The sequence below is a fragment of the Diadema setosum genome, chromosome 16 (genome assembly GCF_964275005.1).
Source record: "Diadema setosum chromosome 16, eeDiaSeto1, whole genome shotgun sequence".
Taxonomy (NCBI): domain Eukaryota; kingdom Metazoa; phylum Echinodermata; class Echinoidea; order Diadematoida; family Diadematidae; genus Diadema; species Diadema setosum.
In genome coordinates this window covers 11,146,322-11,167,248 of record NC_092700.1, presented here as the reverse complement: position 1 = coordinate 11,167,248, position 20,927 = coordinate 11,146,322, and the positions used below count along the sequence as shown (strand labels likewise).

At 38.9% G+C, this 20,927-nt stretch overlaps 1 protein-coding gene across 1 annotated transcript in view; it reads right to left on the bottom strand.

Annotated features, from left to right (window-relative positions):
* Positions 1 to 3,562, bottom strand: part of LOC140239922 (solute carrier organic anion transporter family member 4A1-like) — a 78,915-nt gene extending 75,353 nt beyond the window's left edge. Inside the window, exon 1 of the mRNA XM_072319738.1 lies at positions 3,424 to 3,562. The gene's annotated coding sequence lies outside the window, so the exon portion shown is untranslated. The remainder of the gene's footprint in view (positions 1 to 3,423) is intronic.
* Positions 3,563 to 20,927: the final 17,365 nt, after the last annotated feature.

Here is a 20,927-nt window from a genome sequence, read left to right as displayed (position 1 = left end):
TTGATCTCGGTCACTGACAATGAATAACTTGCGATGCCATTTCTGGAGACACTCCAACACGGAATTTATGTGCACAACTACATGACGATTTGTGCACAGCTTGCAACCACACAATCTCTAACCGTTTGATTATGATGATTGATGGTTTCCAAACTGCAGCACAAAGTTGGTATTTCAACTTCATTTCAACGACGATATGGCACTATGTTTGTCAGGAATAATCGCGATACATTTATCTGTGGCCTGTTGGAATGGTCGAACATACCAAAAACAAACAAACAAACAAACAAACAACCGAGAAGATCCGGTATGCAAGAAATAGTACCAACGTGGACTCGGGTATGTGGGACTTGACCCCGCCTCTCCTACAGTAGTTGCACAGATGCATTCACAGTCACAATCAGGCACATTTCTTTTTCTCCGTTTTTTATTATCATGAATAGCAACACAGGAACTACTTTCGCCACATCTTCATAATTGAAGTCCATTTTATAATTACTCCAACAATTTAAGGATGAGGATATACAATGCAAGATACTATAATATTGATTATGATAACATTTACGCTATGAAAAAGAAGGAGGAGAAGAGTAGATGAGAAAGATTGAGACGAAGAAAATGATGATGATGAAGAAAATGATGATGATGAAGTAGTAGTAGTTAGTAGTAGTAGTAGTAGTAGTAGTAGTAGTAGTAAGTAGTAGTAGCAGTAGTAGTACGAGTAGAGGTATAGACAGAAGAAGTATCTCTCCTTTAACTTTCAATTCACACAGTTGCACTTTCGTGAACCTGCAAAAGGGGGTCCGCACCCTCCCGGCTGTCTCTACTCTATCATGTAATTCAACTTGCCAGAGCCACGAAATAGTCATGACATTACCAAAAAACAGCGTCTATTTGGGGCCACCTTCTCTGATCTAGGCGTGACCTTCTTGAATGCAGGTCACTTACGCCAGAAATCACAGTGTACAGCTTCAACTCCTCAACAGTTGAGTTTAGGCGGAAGACTGCACGTCGTTCGTGAAAAAAATACCCAACAACTTCCCAATTACCTTTTTTTACCCGTTTCAAATTGGAACAAGAGTAAATAGCCTCCAGGGGGATATGGGACTGCTATAATCATTTGTTGGTACGAAGGATTGTATAAGGAAGACCAGAGATTAAACTCGTCTCCATAATGGCGCAGGAGGGGAAAATGACGGGTTTAAAGTGTTTGCAGAGGAGATTGGCGGAGCATCACAAGGAACGCATGATGGAACAACGTAATCTCCCGACAATGATCTCGACCTCCCGCCTGTTTTACCCTCTCCGACTGTCATCAGTAAATGTGCCTTGTTTCAACCAGGGAGGTGGCTGTTTCAATCAGGGTATAGTTCCATTCAGTCACCGGTCAAAACTGGTGACGAAAAAATGAATAACCAGTCGCTTAGCTCTGCATGGTCTTCTCGTACCTGAACGAATTTGGAGAAGACGTCTTCCGAAGACTCCTACACGTAAGTCTATTTCCACGGAGGTACTAGGCGAATCATACCTATTTGGTTTTCCCCGGGAAGTGTTCCAACGGGTGCACGTCACGAGACAGACATCCACGAAATATAGAAAAAGTACACCCCACGAGTCATACAGCTCATGAGTTATACAGCCCACGAGTCATACAACCCACGAGTTTATAGCCCAGGAGTCATGCAGCCTATGAGTTCGACACTGTAAAGCAAACAACGCCCACGAGACCGGCACTTACGTCAAACTCTTGGGCTGTTTTTATCTAGCGTCGAACTCGTGGGCTGTCTCAGTCGTGGACTGTATGACTCGTGGGTGCCGGTGTCTTGGGATGACCCTGTTTTCACCTCCCGCTTTTCTTAGTCCTGTAGGTAGGCAGGCAAGTTCCCCCGGTTCGCCCTCTCGTGACATGATCGAAGTTGCCGTGATGCTGCTCATCCATGGAACTTTGCGATATTCTCACCTGTCTTTCTTCGTGTATGAATTCCAGTGTTTGCCATGAAGCAGCATACATTTTACAATACAACCCAAACTGTCTCGCTCCATCGCCCGAGTGATAATCGCGCTACTGGTACTTTGACATTGCTCTCCCGTACATGTTTTCGGTCCCCTGCACATACGTTCATAGATACTCTTGCTGAATATACATGCAGCAACAATTAATACCTTGCTCATTGCTGTCGCTAAGTAGATATAAGATTTCTATATAGGGAGATAAGTCCCCTAAACACAGTCAGTAGAAGGCCTATATCAGCTCAGTATGAAGGAGTTTGTTTTATTTCATTATGTTTACTCTTCTTTAGACCTCTCTCTCCCTCTGTGAACTTGGTCGAGGGGCCGTTAAGTTTTGGCATTCTAACGATGTATTAATACTTTATGATTATCATCGATAACCGAACCGGTGGAATGCGATAGCAAAAACAAATTTACGACACAATTGACTCCGATCAAAGTTGATAGAACGATGAGTACTGCTTCATTCACGTGCACTTCGGATGTGGAAAAAAAAAAGAAAAACAAAAACCACTGAACCAGGTTCAACAGCCAAAGGTTTTCTGTGTCAAAAAACCCCAAACAATGGAAATGGAATGGAGAGCATCAAGTTTAAAACGTGCTAGATTCAAAAGAAGGGGGAAATACATGCTAACTATGAAAAGTACCGGTGGGTAGCTTTGAAAAATGTGTCGGATAACCTTGATAACCAGAATGCGCAAGTTTTGCTGGGTAGCATAATTTGCGGCGATAGCAAAACGGACAGTACTCGTATTCTCTATAGTAAATAGGTTCTTTTTTTTCCTTCTCTCCTTCACAGGGTGATGTTGCCTTCTGTAGACCTTCAGAAGGAGTATGAAATCATGAAATGAGCCCATTTCGTGGAGTATAAAGACTAAAAGGGTGTGTACAGTTCTGGTCGAGGTGAGGATTTGGCTTTTAAAGTTTTGCGAGTTATTCAGAAACCACTCTATGAGATGTCAAAGAGTATGCAATTCTAAGGGGTATCAAAAGTTTATTTGATGAAAATCGGTTTTGAAATGGCTGAGTTATCCAAAAACAAGGTGAAACAAAGAGATCCTAGTAAAGTTGTGGCCTGTCGCCTGTTATTGGTCACTTTTTTGGATATCTCAGCCATTTAAAAACCAATTTTCATCAAATTAACGTTGAATGCTTCTTAAAATTACATGCTCTTTCATATTTCATAAGAGGTTTCTCATTATCTCACTTAATTAAGAATGTTCAAAACATGAATCCCCACCTCAACTAATACTGTACAGTCCCTTTAATTCATAACTAAAGAAGAATTGCATTTTGTCAAGCTGGGCGCTTTTTACGCCTCTTCGAGTAGGCCTACTTACGGTGCGATTTTTCAGGGCAAGATGTTTATTCACAACCAAAGGTGTGGTGACAAAGAAATGTTTTGGTACTTACGAATTCGAAGGCCGGGTAAGAAACAGATCATGTTATGCCACAAGGAACTCCCAGGTCTACCTTGAATGTTACGTAGGCGATTTCGAGAGAGTATAAAATCCAAAACGTTTTCCCTTTGAAATGATTATAAGCTCGCGTGAAGAATTTAAGGATGCGAAGAGGTTTTCAACAGGGAGAGCTGGGTACTACAAACGTGTGCGCTTGTCCGCAACGTATCTGCACAATGCCGGGCTCGTTCGTCACCGCTGACAGCAACCGTCACAGCCAGACTGAGATACAGAGGCTCGTCACGTTCTGTTAGGCACGGAGCCCGAGGTTTGCGTGTGTGGGAGGAGGAGGGGAGAAAATGGAACACACGGTACGCTGCTCGTCGCCAGGGAGGTGGGGATACGAGGTGAGACTCACCTCCCCACCTCTCTGGCTTTGGCAAAGGGTGATGGGTGATGCCGAGATGCGTAATGGAGTAGTACATATTATAAAACAAAAGTTTGTTGGTTTTGAATTTTCGACCTCTTTTGATGCTTCTTTTTTTTTTCCTGTGAAACAAAACATTCAGCAGGCGAGCAAAATTTCTGAGCTTTCTCGTGTGTGTGTGTGTGCGTGTATGTGTGTAATAGTGTTTATGTAATTCTAATTCAGACACGAAACCTCGCACATATTTACAATCTAAATCTTACTTTATTTTCGAGTCAATTGGCTGCGCGAAATAAAAGAAATAAGTAACAAAATAGTAGAATTTCCATCAAAATTAAACTCTTGTGTGTGTATGTGTGTGTGTGTGTGTGTGCGCGCGCGCGCCCGTAAAGATGAAAGATTTACATGAGTTCCAACAGTCGTCGTTATACAGCTATAACGATCCCAAATATTACGCATAAAAGATGAGGTACTATTATGGATGTAAACTTTATTATCATATTATATGAAGCCCGAGACTCAGTCACGACAACATAAAATCGAGCGTGTTTGTAACGTGCTTGTTGGCGTCACCAAGGCAAACATTTAGACGATATTTGATTCCCGCTATTAAAGATGTATCATCAAAACGTCATGGCTTTATGCTTCTACCTACCAAAAACTTACATTCCCTCTTTTTTATTTGCTCAATCCACATTACATCCGTATTAATTTCCCCCTTTAAGTTCAGACTCGTATCACAGCTGTTTCCGTAGTGCACCGGGAGGGATATACGCAATAGCTTTGTAGGGGGCGTCCTGGTGTCATTATCGTCAGAGCCGTAATGAAGGGCTCTATATTATCTTGCACTCTGCACACTTTCTTACCCACTGCGCGCGTAGCAGGCAGTGGACGATACCCTGTATAGCAACATATTCACGTCGTTCGTACTATGCTCTACCTGCTTCATACAACGATTCTAGTCCGAATAAAGTGTTGATGACGAGTCGTATTTTGGTTAAAACGCCGGTATAAAAAAATAAATAAATAATAGAGCAATACCGATCGCTCTAGATCGCGCTAAAAGTTAGAACGATGCTTTAATTATGGGCAGTCTCACACTCACTGAACCGCCCTTTGTTCACCAACACACGCCTCTAGAGGTCGCCTTACATGTGTACATAAAAACGCCTACAGAACCTTGTTTTTGTCAAGGAGGTTGAAGGGCTGTTACGATGAGGTGTAGGAAAATGTGTTATCTGAACCATGGAGCTATACAACATAATTTGAACAGTGAGAGAAACTCGAGACCTATGACCAGGGAGGTGCGATAGAGCTCTCCTATACCTCCCACGTATGATCTCCCCCCTGAGGGCATAATGGCGATGGAATAAGCTGTTTCTTGACGCTATCTTCGGATAATAATCAGTTTCCAAAATTCGTGAAACCAGAGAGTCCACTGCCTGCAGTCCACGGGAATTTGAGAATCTCGCACGAAACGAGTTCAAATTTTCCCTCCCTCTCCCCCTCCCTTTTATGTAATCTTTGTCCTATAGTGACGTCACGTACTGTTGAAGTCTTCTCAGTCAGCGCGGCGGCACTGAAACATTGCAAATTAAAGGTCCTGTTTACCATTGGGAGCAGTGATTTAAAAAAATGTTCGAGACATCACATTTGATGCATATGTGTAAGGTCAGTTGTATCATTAAAATCCTACCATAAACATTTTGCAATAAATACTAACATATAAGGAGATATCACTATTTTTCTCAATAAACCGTAACTGTAGACGGTTTTGTCTAGAAATATTTCTATCATAACTATTGTTCACATTGGTATATTAAGCGATATTTAACATTATACTTTATACATTATACTGATTCAAATTTTAACATTGGTTGTTTCTATCCCTAACTCACATTATAGAATTATTTTAAAGCACTATATCTGGGTTTGCGTTTCATCTGCAAATAGTAAATAATGCCTTTAACTTTTCAAACGTCTTGTCCAATTTTGCTCAAGCTAAACTGATGTATAAAATATTGCTGCTTTCACTCAATCGAAATACATTATTTTGGGTAACATTCTCCTTTAGCAAAGTAAGAGGCACGCAGCTCCTTGTCGTGAGCAACCTTTGAAATGTTTGTTGTTATTTCCTTCCAAAGTAAAATTTCCAGGTAAAAACTATACCTGTATGAGTAAAACTTGAAGGGATTGTTTAAGTATTGGTTATGATAAGGATTCAACTTTTAACTTCCTGTGAGATAGGCCTACTTAGAAACCACGTTATGAAATGCTAAAAGAAAATACATACAATTCTAAGTGGAATTCAAAGTTTATTTTAGGAAAATCGGTTTCGAAATGGCTGAGGTATCCAAAACAAAGTAAAACAAAGCAATTCTAATAAAAGGTGGGTCCCACCTTTTCATTATGATCGCTTTGAGTTGGATATCTCAGCCATTTCAAAATCAATATAAATCATCATAAAAAAAAAACAACAACTCTGAATTCCTCCGAGAATTACACGCTCTGTCATAGTTCATAATAGGTCTCTCATTATCACACACACAAAAAAAAGTTGGAAACCTGAAACCCCCATCCCAACCAAAACTGTGTCATCCCTTTAATGCTAAGCATACTGACGTCCATTGGATGACGTAATTATTTCAGATCACATACAACTGATTTAGATAGATTATCATTGTGCCTGTTTATCTCAAGTTACACTTTATGTCACTGGTCAGTCCATCGTCTTCAATTACGAGTGAAATTTCTGCGCTGAAATTTCGGCCATCTTTAATTCTTTCCGGATATGTAAGAGATTTGCATCAAATTGGACACAACTCGAGTCACGAGCGTCATCGAGCGATTTTCGCTGAGGTCATGTCCGCTTTTTTATACGTATCTACCATTCTGAATAACCGGAACGGGACGGAGGAGGGGGCTGGCGCAGAAAAATAGCATCTAAATCAGATATAGCATCCCTCGTCCTACATCTCACACGATATCTCACCACACCACAGCATTCCAAATTTGGATGGGGGGGGGGGTGGGGATCCAATTAGAGTATACCATTTAAATGATCAATTTTAGGTCCCATGGGAATTAAAGGCCTGTTAGTAAACTTCCTTCGTAGTGAAAAGCCGGTATAATCTTGCGTCTGACAAATCCATGCTAGTTTATTAGTTTTGCCACCCGTTGGACCATAAAAGTTAGATTGATGTCGGCATGGGTAGTAATAGGAGGACCTTATATTATTCGCTCAATTTCGGATGTCTCTAAAATTGACGCTCCTTTTCTATACACGTACGGGGTCATCCCACATGACCGATATCCACCTACGAGTCATACAGCCCATGAGTTTGACATAGAAAAGAGGTCCATGAGTCTTACAGTTCACGAGTCATGCAGCCCATGAGTTCGACACTAGGTAAAAACAGCACACGAGTTCGACGGATACAACACGGGTACGTCTCATGGGGTTTGTTAGCTTAATGTCGATCTAATTGGCTGTATGACTCGTGAGCTCTATGACTCGTGGGTGTTGATCTCGTGACGTGCACCCACTTATACTGCCAAACGTCTTCAGTTTCAACAGTCTTGATGAAAATTTTGCTCTCTCATCTCCCTGCTATCTCCAAACGCTATAAGGCACCAGCAGTTTGAGCAAAAACAAACACACACAAAACAAAAAATAAAACAAAGAACCCCCCCCAAAAAAAAAAAAAAAAAAATATCAACAAACTAACTTATTACGACGCCATAATGTAAATTTTGCTGGCTGTTGTTGGTATCATCGATGTGTAATTAGCTCTGAGGAACAGGAAAAAGAGGGGCAGAGTAGTTCGACCATGAACTCTACAGAATCCAGGGTTCAAGCAAGACGAATTGCAGAATCACGGGGTTTACGAGGGTGGTGGTGGTGGTGGTGGGAGGGGGGGGGGGGCGTTCAGACTTGCATCTTCGCTTTGGTTCACAAGCCGACGAGTTCTGGTGTGTTTTATTTGTCGTGTTGTTATTGTTGTTGTTTTATTGATCCAAACCTCTGGAAACGTATGTGGGGTTGTTTTCGGGAAATGCAGAAAATTACTAAACTAATTGATGCAAAAAACTGAAAAAAACAAAACAAAACAAAAACAAAAGCAAAAAAAAAAAAATATGAAAGGCGCGGAATGGCTCAAACGAATGAATAGGGGACTTCTTCAGTCGCCTTGAAACCTGATTCTCTCGGACAACCATTTCGACCATTTTCAACATACAGTCTTATCTAGCGTTCGGAATATGGCACATGCGTTGACACAAGCGTGTGCAACACGCCCCCTTGAATCATTTGTCCATTTCCTTTAACATAATAATATATGAAGTCTATGAAATGCGTATATTTCATAAACATGAAATTGCGAAGGATTCGGTTAATGTACTTCATTATTCTTCCGCTTTGTGGCATTACTAGTTGTAGTCTTCTAATTAAAGGAGACTTCCGGATGATTTTCAGATTAAACTACATTTGAACAACTATGAATTAGTTATACTGAGGACAGAGTTTCAGAATTTGTGATAATTGGGATGAAGAATAAGAATATTTTCAAAATTTAGAACAAATTGCAATGAACAAGGATGATGACATGGCAGAGTCACCATAAGAATGCATGAGTTCGGGCTCAAGGAAGCAAAACAAAAGAAGAAGACATTCACAGATTATAAACAGGTGAACTGGCAAGCAAGCGGTATGGTAATGGAATTACACTGCTACATTTCTGAAATATGTGAACCTCCTATGTCATCATCCTTGTTCAGTGTAATTTGTGTAAGGTTTTTCAAAGTATTGTTTCTCTGCTAAAGAACCACAATAAATTCCACAAGTCTATACATGGAGTGGTCAATTTATGTACTACATGATGTGAAATTATGAAAATCGTCTGGAATGTCCCTTTAAACAGTGCATGGCGGCTAATGGATACTAGTATCAAAGTATGTGTACGAGGGATTGAGCGTTTAAAGGGGCATTCTAGACGATTTCCACAATTTCCCTTTATGTAGTACATAAATCAACTGCTCCGTAGATTTGTGGAATTTATTGTGGTCATTGAGCAGAGAAACCAACACTCTGAAAAATCTTAAACAAATTACACTGAACAGTGTTGATGACATAGGAGCCTCATATATGTCAAAAAATGTAGCAGTGTAATTCCATTACAATACCGCTTGATTAACAAGTTCACCTGTGTAGAATGAATACATGCCATCTTCTTTTGTTCTGCTTTCTTGAGCCCCAACTCATGCATTCTCATGGTCAGGCTGCCATTTCATCGTCTTTGTTCATTGCAGTTTGTATCAAGTTTTGGAAACATTCTTATTCCTCATCCCAATCACTACAAATTCTGACACTTTGTACTCACTATAACTAATTTATAGTTGTTCAAATGTTAAAGTCTGAAAATCATCTGGAGGTCTCCTTTAATCATGCAGGTATACTTGTATCACATATGCCTCCGTGGTTTGATGGAGAAGTCGTCGGGTTCGCGTCACGAGTGTTGCATTGGAATAACACCGTTAGCAAATTGATGTATATAGGCGAGGAGACTCATTCTGCGTCTGAATAGTAAAGTTTAAAGGAATGATATGAAGAGCTTGCAACCGTAGCGCCTTTTGAAACCCCATCTCAACCGAAACGGTATCATCCCTTTAATACTCTCAGCCGGGTTTCAAGGCTTCTATAAATTATTTTGCGAATATGAAATCCCTCTGCATCGTCGTGTCGAAATGATATCTCGGTGTGGTATGTAAAGCCGGATTGTGGTTCAGCACTGGTAATGGGTGTACTTGATGTGACATTTTTATGAGATTCTAAGACCGAAGGAGGCATTTTACCTTCCGGCAAATCTTGTCAGTTAGACATTTATTTCATGATGACATCTGTTATCGGGTCTAGCAAGCGTGATAAATCTCGTCAGTCCGTCATAAATCGCATACATACGCTGAGAAATGTCCATGATATTTAGTGGTTTGACCTTCCCCGCATATTTTTCTAGTCTGAATGCATATGGCGTGTGTCAATCACCACGAGGGTGAAATGAATTAAGTTCAGTCCAGCGCCACGCTCAAGTTTATTTTCAATTCAAACGAAAATGAAAACAGAAGTTTCATCAAACTTGGGACACAAAGGTATGATTATGATATGTATTGAAGATTAAGTAATGATATTCGCGCAATCACATTAATCATCAAAACTTAACTTGACTGTTGAGCAATAATACATCATCAACTCACAAATTTCATATTGATTGATGCATTCATACACACAACACACAACACACACACACACACACACACACACACACACATACACACACACACACACACACACACACACACACACACACACACACACACACACAAACAATGAAATCATCTTTAGGGAATGTTGTTGCCCCTATACGTATAGTTATTGCACCAAATGTGAAGCGCTTAAAAGTTTCAAGCTTGCTATATAAAATCATTCGTTTGAAGTACAGGGTAAAACAGAGTGAAATCGAGAGAACAGAATGGTGCAAATTTCATCAAAATCTTATCTGAAACTTTATAGAGTTATAAAGTTTAACATGGTTATAACTAAATAGTAATCCGTGTGTCAAGCACCTTTACAAATAGCTGAGCTGATTATGTTGATTTAACTATCAACTCTCCGTTTGGTTTGTGCAAAAGGAAACTGATGAAAATCGTGGGTTTTTTTTGTGTGTGGATGATTCAGAAATTACACATTCAACAGAAAGGCTCTTGCAACACAACAATGAGTGGCAAGATACATAATTATCTTTTTTATGAAAAAAAAACACGCGCAAAAGCAAGACAAAATATAAGAAACAATAAAGGGTTTTGCCTTGGTCTGTGATAGATGAAAGCATGTGACGACACAACGTCACCACCTCATTTATTACATAACAAGAAATATCCTTTTGTTATATGTAATTCGAAATTAAATCTGTTAAAAGTTTATGTAACAATTTCAATCATAATAATAACAAGAAATACCCTTATAAATATGATTGAAATTGTCACATATATTTTTTCAACAATCTTAATCTCGAATATCTCAGATTAATTCAATTCAATTCAAATTTTGTTTTCGTTTATTTTTTTCAACAGAATGTTAAAAAATAGGCCTTCGTAAATTTGACATGCATTTTAATATGCATTGATAAAAATATATATATTTGTTCTTGCATTTAAAGTCTCCATATGATATTGGTTTAGGATGTGTCTTTTTTCCATTGCAAGAATGCACGGGGTACTTGATGAACTCGGACCTCCATTTATGTGCTGATGACGCATGCCATTAAAGTACTATCAATAGTTGACGAGATTTTAGGTCAGATGAGAGATTTTCAAGATCATTCTTGGCCGTCTCGGTTATTAACTATGAAAAAAGGCATCTCATGTTATGATGGCACAAATTTGAATATTTATCAACTTGGCATCCAAGATTGGCCGATGACAATACGTTAGTCCCGCGGTCTACTTCCAGAATTGTTGTTGTTGTTGTTGTTGTTGTTGTTGTTGTTTTTTTTTTTTTTTGGACAATTCGAGCTTCTAATCCATTCTTTTTGGGGTTTTTGCAGCAGATGTCATTACTGGTCAGGCTGCTTTTCCTACAATATCACGGGTCAGTTCAGAAATATAACGACAGTATCATTTACTCACGGAAAGCATTACAAAGGGCCTAAGTCAGGACTATAATCAAATTACCGAACACAAGAGAAAGTAAGAAATACTGTTATGAATTAATAATAAAAGTGTTCCAGCTTACCTTCGGGCTTCTGATTTGAAAGCAGAAACTATTGATGACAGATATGGGCTCCGGTGCAGAGTGTACAGCTGGTAATACCTTTGTCGCGTTTTCTTTTGCCCAAATTTGGAGCGAGACTACTTTTTAGCAGACGTTGTCAGGCAGGAGAATGAATTACAAGCAATCAAACAAACGAGGTGCAAATTCATTGTCGCGGGGGAGAAAGAACAAAGGATCATGACAGAACGCAGTATGTATATAAGAGGGGTGTCTGCATTCTCGTGCAAGAACGTCACTGCAGTCTCGATTCTGCAACCCCCCCCCCCCCCCCCCCCCCCCCGGCTCCGAACATACCGGCACGGCATTGACCCAGAACCGTATATAGGGCGAAGATTGACAACTTGTGATGAATAGTTACAACAATAACTGCGACTTCCAGCTATGACGATGCTATTGTGAACTCATTCAGATGTATCAAACAAACACATTCAATACAAAGCAAAATACTCCCCTACAAATAATGTAGCCTCTTTACTCCCCACCTAACGACTATTGACTATTATACACTGTAACAGAAATGGCATTCCCATCCTTGTGGTTTGGTACTATTTAAATAAGGTGATTTTGTAAAGAAATGGTAACAAATGACGTTTGAGTCACCTGATTGTCATTTTTCAGGCGAAACATTTCTAAAACACAATTGTTACAAGTTTGTTTATGAATAATTTACACTTTAGGAAACCCAATTAATTCATAGTTCATAACAGCTTTCAAAGGAAAACGCTGAAATTTGCAACATATTCTTTTTAACCTTGAAAAAAAAAAAACGTCGCGACGTTGGTGTTTTCTACTATCATAATAGGATTTCTAATCATTATTGAAAGATATTACAGCTAAATCAATCGAGTCGAAAAAACAAAGACGATGAAAGAACTTTCTGGAATTTCTGTAAAACCAAAGCATTCACACACAAGACTTTCGTGGTTATAACTGTCCTCCTAGCACTCTTTGTCATTAACCCTCTTTCAAATCACCAGCCACAAAATTGGGTTTCTATGTCCATGCACATTTTGAAATAAACAGAGCCATAAAGGTAATACATAAAAGTAATTATCACAATAACGGATATCTTGGGTTTTCTTATCACCCACCTGCTTTCCCGGTAGAACTTTGGAAGGAGCTAAATAGGTATACGAACACAACAGACTGAAGGTGCAGTTCCGCTCCGTTTGCTAGATGGCTATCAATGATATCCCTGCTAGAAAGAGCACAGTGTCCCCCATTGTGTTCACAATTTGCTCACATATAGTTGAATAATTATGTGAAAACGCTCATATTTAAAGGCATTTACTGTCTGCAGATGAAGCAAAAACTCAGCTTTAGTGCTTCAAAATAGTTCTGTAAATGTGAGTTAAGAGTAGAGACAACCAACGTAAAAATGTTAATCAGTATAATCGATGTGAAATATTGTTAAATACATGTATAACAAATGTGAACAACAGTTATAATAAAATTGTTTCTATAAAAATCGTCTACTGTTATGGTTTATTAAGAAAAATAGTGATGTCTCCCTATATTCTAGGCTTCATTGCAAAATTTTTATGAGGAAGGATGTTTTGTGATTCAACTTACTTACACATTATTATGCATCAAATGTAATAACTCGAACATATTTTTTTTTTAATCACTTCTCCCAGTGGTAAACAGTCCGTACCTTTAATCGTGTGAAGAGGATTTCATATTGTGACTTGGTTTTTCACACTGCACAATGTTCACATAGTAATGCCCTGTTTCACACTGTAAGTTGATAATTCATAAGGTGTTCACAATGTTCACAATGTTCAATTGAATCTAACAGCGTGAAAGGATTTCACACTGTGTTCACAACGTATTCACGTGTGCTGTTCGTTATTCCGAAGGTTCGATATTCCGAAGGTTCGTTATTCCGAAGGTTCGTTAATCCGAAACACACAAATTCCCTATACCTAGAGGTTGGTTAATCCGAAAATGAAAAAGGGTTCGTTAATCCGAACATTTTGTGGCGTTATTCCGAAGGTTCGTTATTCCGAAGATTATCTGTTCATCCGAAAATGAAATTCGGAAAAACGAACCTTCGGAATAACGAGCTGTAACCGTATTCACAGTGTACACACTGTGTTTCGTATTGTGTTTCACACTGTAGGACACTATGCTCCTTCCAGCAGGGATAGATGACCAAGAAGGTAGGCCTATTATTCCCCTATATAGTACCTCCTTGGATGTACTACTATCGAACAAATAGAATGGTAGGAGTTTCCAGAACAAAAAAAAAATGGACATATGGTAAGAAAGTTATCTGGATTTGTAATTTCTCCTGCTTTCAAGAGACAGCACAAAATTATTAGCAGAAATCGCACTTGTCAAATCCTCACAATACTCGCAATGACCAGCGCGGAAAGCGTACGAAATTTTCTTTGGCGACATGAAATCAAAATAACAAACTTGCTATTTCTCTCTTTCTCTCTCACTTTAATAAACAACTAAAATCAAATGAATGGATAAATAAAGATATCTTCTGATTTATGAAATCAATGTCCGATTTTGATAAGATCACGTGATTGTTTGTATGATTTAATTGACTCTAATCACGAAAGTCTCTTTGAACAAGACAGTGTGATATACAAACTTAACATACTCGGACAATTAATTACATACATAAATATATATGTAATTATATAAATGTATGTATAGACACGGATAGAGGGAGAGATTTATATAAACATTATTATAGTATATGTAGCCAGCTGTTCTGTGATGACAGTCTGCATTTAGTCTCTTTGTAGCACTTGCGTGAAGAGACTCAACTCTTTGATACCTCTTAAATTGAAGTTCAAATAAATGAAGACATTGAATGACTCAGACGTCTCGGAAAATCGACTGAATCAAGAATGGGCGCCACTCGCCAGTAACCATGGAAACGCACAGCACCGTGCAACTCAAAGGCTTTGTTGTACTTGTTGTTGGGAAATGACAATCATAGAAGTATTTCTGCGCACTGTTTGTCATTTACAACCAAAGAAAGGATAATGGAGTATCTGAATGTAAGAACGACCCAAGTCCATGGAAGACCATTTCGAGTAAACTTACAAAAACTTCATATCTTTTTTATTTGTCCAATAATATTCTATTTAACTGTGATGGGAAGGCAACATTGTATATACAAATTAGAACACATATTATTATGACAATTAACATTTACATTAATTGTGGAGAGGCCATTTTGGGTGATGGACTTGGGTCATTCTTTAAATCATAATTATGGACTTGGGTCGTTCTTTGATTCATATACATGATATTCTGCTATAGAGATGAGAGAAGGATGAGAGAGGGCGCTATGATATGAATGTAAGAATGACCCAAGTCCTTCATTCTGACATTCATAAAAGATTTAACTCATTCATTTCAAGCACTTCCGGGGGTAATTAGGATTCATCATTTATACACAAGATGAGCCCATGCATAAGCTACAATTTCCCATGTCAAACTGAATTTCGCCAAAAATTGGACTTGGGTCGTTCTTATATTCAGGTCTTCAATGTCATCAGGGGTCTACGGATGGAAGACTTTCGACCCCAGGCCTGGTGTCACGGGACCCACAGTGAGGGCATTCATGCATTCTATTATTGGCTATTTTCGTAACCGACAATGGTTCCTCTCTTAATTGCGGCTACCTTAATTGTTTGGTTTGCATCCAAACGTGTGACAAATTTAGGCTGCTGGAAATAATCCCGTCTCTAAAGATTTCCTGCCTTTTGTGTCTAATGCACATGGGGTGCCCCAGTTTGTATATGGTATGAGAAGGATTTTTATAATGACTGTTTATATTAATACAATGGATCGAAGGTTGTGATGTTATTGCGAAAAATTTAATTTCCTTCTCCTGAATAAACCTATGAGCTATTTTGACAGCCTTCTCGATAATGTAATAATAACATAGATACTCTTTTGTGTGATTCTTGTGTTTCCTGGAATAATTATCACCACAAAATCAATACAAAAAAAAAAAAGAATCCATTCTTGTTGGAAATTCTTTGTCGATTATGTGGGGTAGCAGTCATGTATTTTGGTGGTTGTTTATTTTAGGGCTTTTTCTTATAATTGACAAGTCTTTGACAGGAGAGGAAGCTTGTAGCCAGTTAGACGCCAATCTATTCATAATCCAATCATATTCGTAAAAGTTATTGAGCAAAATTCACGAGGGGCCACTGTGAATTCATAATACATTTTACATAAAGTATTTGCATAAATTATCCGAAATTAATATCTTGGTGGACATCAGGTGAAAGAGCGCGTCGATATTTAATTACAACCGTAGTATGACCAGCTTGGTTTCCATATAGGGGTCTAGGGCAATTACCCCCTGGGCAATTACCCCGCACCCTTTCCCTGGTCCTAATCCTAATCCTAATCCTGAACCTAACCCTAACCCTATTCCAAGCTCCTAACCCTAAACCTAACCATAACCCTAATATTTACTCTAACCTTACCACTAACCAGTATTTGGCCGGGGGGTAATTGCCCGGATACGCCATATAGACCCCCTTCTCGTATTACAGTATCCCTCCAACTTTGTTTGTTTGCGTGTAGAATTTCGAAGACTGAAATTAGTGCATCGTATTCCTTTTGTGTTTTAATTTAATGTCCAACGATTATAAAATCACACACAAACGAAAAAGCTTCTGATGGTGATGATGATGTTAATTACAGTGATGACAATCATTAACTAAATGAATAAAAATATATTAACCATCAATAAGAGGATCTAAGAAAAGGGAAATATAATTGTATAGATTCACTTTAAAATCCCCACTGACACCCCCTCGTCAAATGTTTCTCAAATGTTAAAGAGTGGACGAACTGTCAACATTGCTATCTCTTTTGGCGGCAATTACCACGCGTCTTGTGTGCCTGGCAACCGCAAACTCAAGGCGTATCACCGCACGGCGCCCTGATCGAATCTGCATTCACGCTGTGAGTCACCTGTCATGCCTGTTCCATTCCCAGGGACTCGCGGGCCGCGTGGCGTGGGAATGCAATTGTCATTGTTGATGTCGTCCCCGCAGTTGGAAACATTCTTGAATGGTTTCGAATGCAATTAGGCCCAGGCTGCTCATTGTCTGTTTCTGTGATTCTGTTTGTTTGTTAGTCGTTTCTTAAAGGAAAATATTCCCCTCACGAGAGACTCCCAGCTCATGAATGCAATTAGAACACGGTCAATATGGTTACATTTTAATCCGAAAACAAAACAAGGTTAAATCGTAAATCCGACAGATTCCGAAGGTTCGTAAGTAAGTACTGACTTTTTTTCTTCTTCTTTTCTGTTAAAGGACAAGTTCACCTTCATAGACATGTGGATTGAGTAAATGTAGCAATAATAAGAGAACACATCAGCAAAAGTTTGGGGAAAATCAGACAATCCGTTTAAAAGTTATGAATTTTTGAAGTTTCTGCTTAGTCACTGCTGGATGAGAAGACTACTACAGCTTGTGATGTCACATATGTACAACGATATAAAGAAAACATAAAGAAAATTCAACATATTTTCATTTTTCTCGCATTATAAAAGAACACTTGACTTCCCTCTTTCAGAAGGCAAGAAGGAATAATATTGCCCTTAACATACGTCAATGACGAGTCAAGGAAATGGGCACTTTTTTCAAACATAAAATTTTGTGAAAGTCTCTTTATATTTTCCTTATATCGTTGTACGCAAGTGACATCATACACTCTAGTAGTCTTCTCATCCAGCAGTGAGTGTGCAGATATTTTAAAAATTCATAACTTTTGAACGGATTGTCTGATTTTCCCCAAACTTTCGCTGATGTGTTCTACTGTAATATTGCTGCATTCACTCAATCCACATAAATATGAAGGTGGACTTGTCCTTTAATAAACCTTCGAAATATTAAACACCATATATATATTTGGATTAGAGAGCATTTATAAGTATAAGAAATTTGTGTATTTCGGAATAACGAACCTTTGGGATAAAGAACCTTATTTTAGTTTGGGAAAACCCTCGGAATCATGAACAGCGATTAAATGACAACTTTTCAGCAAGGTCAAGCACATAATTATTCCCTGAAACCAACGTGGAAACCACCGATGGTATACCATCGGTATACAGAGCATGCTGTGTTGTTGGATACACATCTAGCAAACAGATGGAGTTAATATTCCATTGTTAAAACAATCCAAAAACAAATCGCATTTGGCTCTAATTATTGTGTGCAAAGCAAACAGTACTTGACATGCCACTGTCGCCTAGTTTTGATTTTATGTGTATAGAGGTGATTACAGAATATCTTTTTTTTTCCTGCTTAGCCATCATATCGTTTGCAGTTTTAATATAAAAATTATACTTTTAAATAGTCATGTAACATGCACCTTTAATACACTGGTTACACAGAGCTTAATTTTAAATCTACGCAATAAAAGCACGTCTCTGTTCTGTGCATCACTCTCCCTCTCTCTCTCTCTTGCAAACAGTAAACAACAGAGCAAAAGAAATTGTAATACTGTGGTTTATTTTTCTTCACATGTTTTTGCTGGATGAACGCATGGAGACATCAAGACGCCACGATATGAAATACTATTTTTATTTTCCTTTTTTCATCGATGAAACCTCCATTCCTGGGATGTCACGGAGAATATCAAAAACATGCGAGAGAGTGAGCATCCCATGGTTTCAAGTAGCATTGATCTAAATATCTGTTCGACATCCGAGGCATTATTTGCCAAAGAAAACATTCTTTTGGAGGACGTTAGCCTCAAAATGGGGCTTGTTATCATCAAGGGCAAATCCAAGTCCCATTTCAATCAGCAAACAATCGAAGAGTCTCAACATCGCCGAGATTGCTGGCAAGACACAGTCATGATCTCGATCGCATACTGTGGTTGCCCGTTAATTTAAAGGGGTGCACGTCACGAGACCGACACCCACGAGTCATCACAGCCCACGAGTCATACAGCCCATGAGTTATACATAGATCTCACGAGACATACAGCCCGTTAGTCCGACCCAACAAGGCCTACGACACCGACACATTAAGCCCTGTGTTGTATCTGTCGAACTCGTGGGCTGCTTTTACCTAGTGTTGAACTCTTAGGCTTTATTTGCTTAGTGTTGACTCACGGGTTGTAGGACTCGTGAGCTGTATGATTCATGGACCTGTTTTCAATGTCGAACTCGTGGGTATCTCGCACAGTTCAAATGAAATGAATATGAAAAACGATTTCTATAGGTTGTTTTTTTTTTTCAGATTTTCAATTATTCCTGTGTTTTCTCGGGAGGGATTATTCATATGATTGTTACAGAAAATATTAGCGAACAGAATAGAAATCGCTGATAGATGCAAATTTCCTTCAGTTTGTTTTGTCGTTGTTGCATGTTTTCATGCGTGTGTCACCAAGGATTTCTGTTTTGGGGTTGTTGCTGCTGTTGATGTTGTTGTTGTTGTTGTTGTTGTTGTTGTTGTTGTTGTTGTTGTTGTTGTTGTTGTTGTTGTTGTTGTTGTTGTTGTTATCCCCCCCCCCAACGACACTGATAGAAATGTGACCTGAGGTCTCTAGGTGGCGCCAGTCCGTACCTCAATAGGACCGACAATATCCAGGGTCTCTCCTGATAAATCTAGGTACACGTACCGAGTAAGAAACCGTCTTCTTGTAACCCAACTAAGAACCTTTTTTCTTCAGGGCTTGAATGCACGAAAGGCGACTTCATGATCTACGATAACATGGTAAACTTTCAATTTCAAAGCTTTTTAATTTCAAATTAAATTGTTATGAAATCTCTATACAATGCCACTCATCTTGTTTGACTCAAGTCTTTCGGGCCATTTTGAACGAGAAGAATAACCCCCTTTATGGCAGGCGCCTTATATCTATTTATATACTTCGGCATGACTACATGGCAAAAATCGACTGTATTGCAGAAGAATATAAACTTCTGTTTCGAAATAAAAGGACACATGTATTCAAATACCAGGAACGCGTCAAGTCCCGAAAATAAACTCACAACGCTTTTCTTGAGCTCTGTACAAAAGCCAGATACCTTTTGCACCCAGGAGGGTAGCATAACTGATTCGCAATCACACGTAATGGGAACACTAGGTAACCTAATACAAATCATTGGATTAAATATTTATACATGTACCATTGATATCCGCACACATTTCCCTACAGCATCTAGCTGAAACTGACGACACATGTAAGTAAAGGTCAATGCGCCTGTCACTGGCCGAAAGTTCCAATACAGGGTAGTCTAGACCCCGTTTACAGTGCGGGGCTGGGCCGAGCCGCGGCCAATTTTGGCCTCGCATTTGGCCTTTTGCGCGTTTACACTGAAATGACGGAGGGTTCGGCCGCGGCTCGGCCGCAGCCGAGCCTCGCACTGTAAACGGGGTCTAAGTCTAGTCTGACGCGCATTAATTGCCTTCGCGCATTCTCAGACCCGAGAATTCGTAAGGACGAGATCTACAATGATCAATATATCACAACTACAGTGTAGCAAATTATCAGGAATGCGCTGCCACACCGCTTGACCTATTGTATGGAGTCCATAATAGAGTGATGTATATGACGCTATTACGACAAGTAAAAGAACAGTCCAGATTTTAGACGAGACTAGGGGGGACTCGGAGAAATACTGTCACGTCGCACTGTGACAGCCAGTCATCCCTAGTGACTGATAAATAAATTAACCTATTCCACATCACGTTCAAGTTGGGTTTCCGATTAGACGAACAGGAAAAAGTTTCATTAAAGTCGGACCTAAAATGAAAAAAAAAAGCATTTACTGAATCTAAAGTTTCTCAGGTTTTCATTGTCGCAATCACAATCGAATCAAGCAATAGTGATAAGGCCTCATAAATTTCTGTAATTAAACTACAAACGTCTTTGCACTATTTTTATTTACATTTAATCACACGGAATATGCACATCCCTGAATCATTTTTTTTTTCCATTTATTTATTACAATTAACTAGTAATCAGGTTAGGGGAAAGTATTTTTTTATTTTTTTATTTTTTGATAATTTATGGAAGTTTTCAAAATGTCCTAATAGTATGCTTTGTATACTTTTAATAAATCCACATTTGATGAAAGTTCTACTTCTCGTTCGTTTGATACATAAATAGAAGTAGAAATGCACTTTAAGTACAATTCATTCGTCACGTTCCAACTGGTACAAAAGAAGGGAAGGAATGCGAGTAAACAAAAGCCACCTGTTACAGAGTGTAATGATCAAATCACCTGTACCCCGCGTGGCATTCATCAGTCATCGAT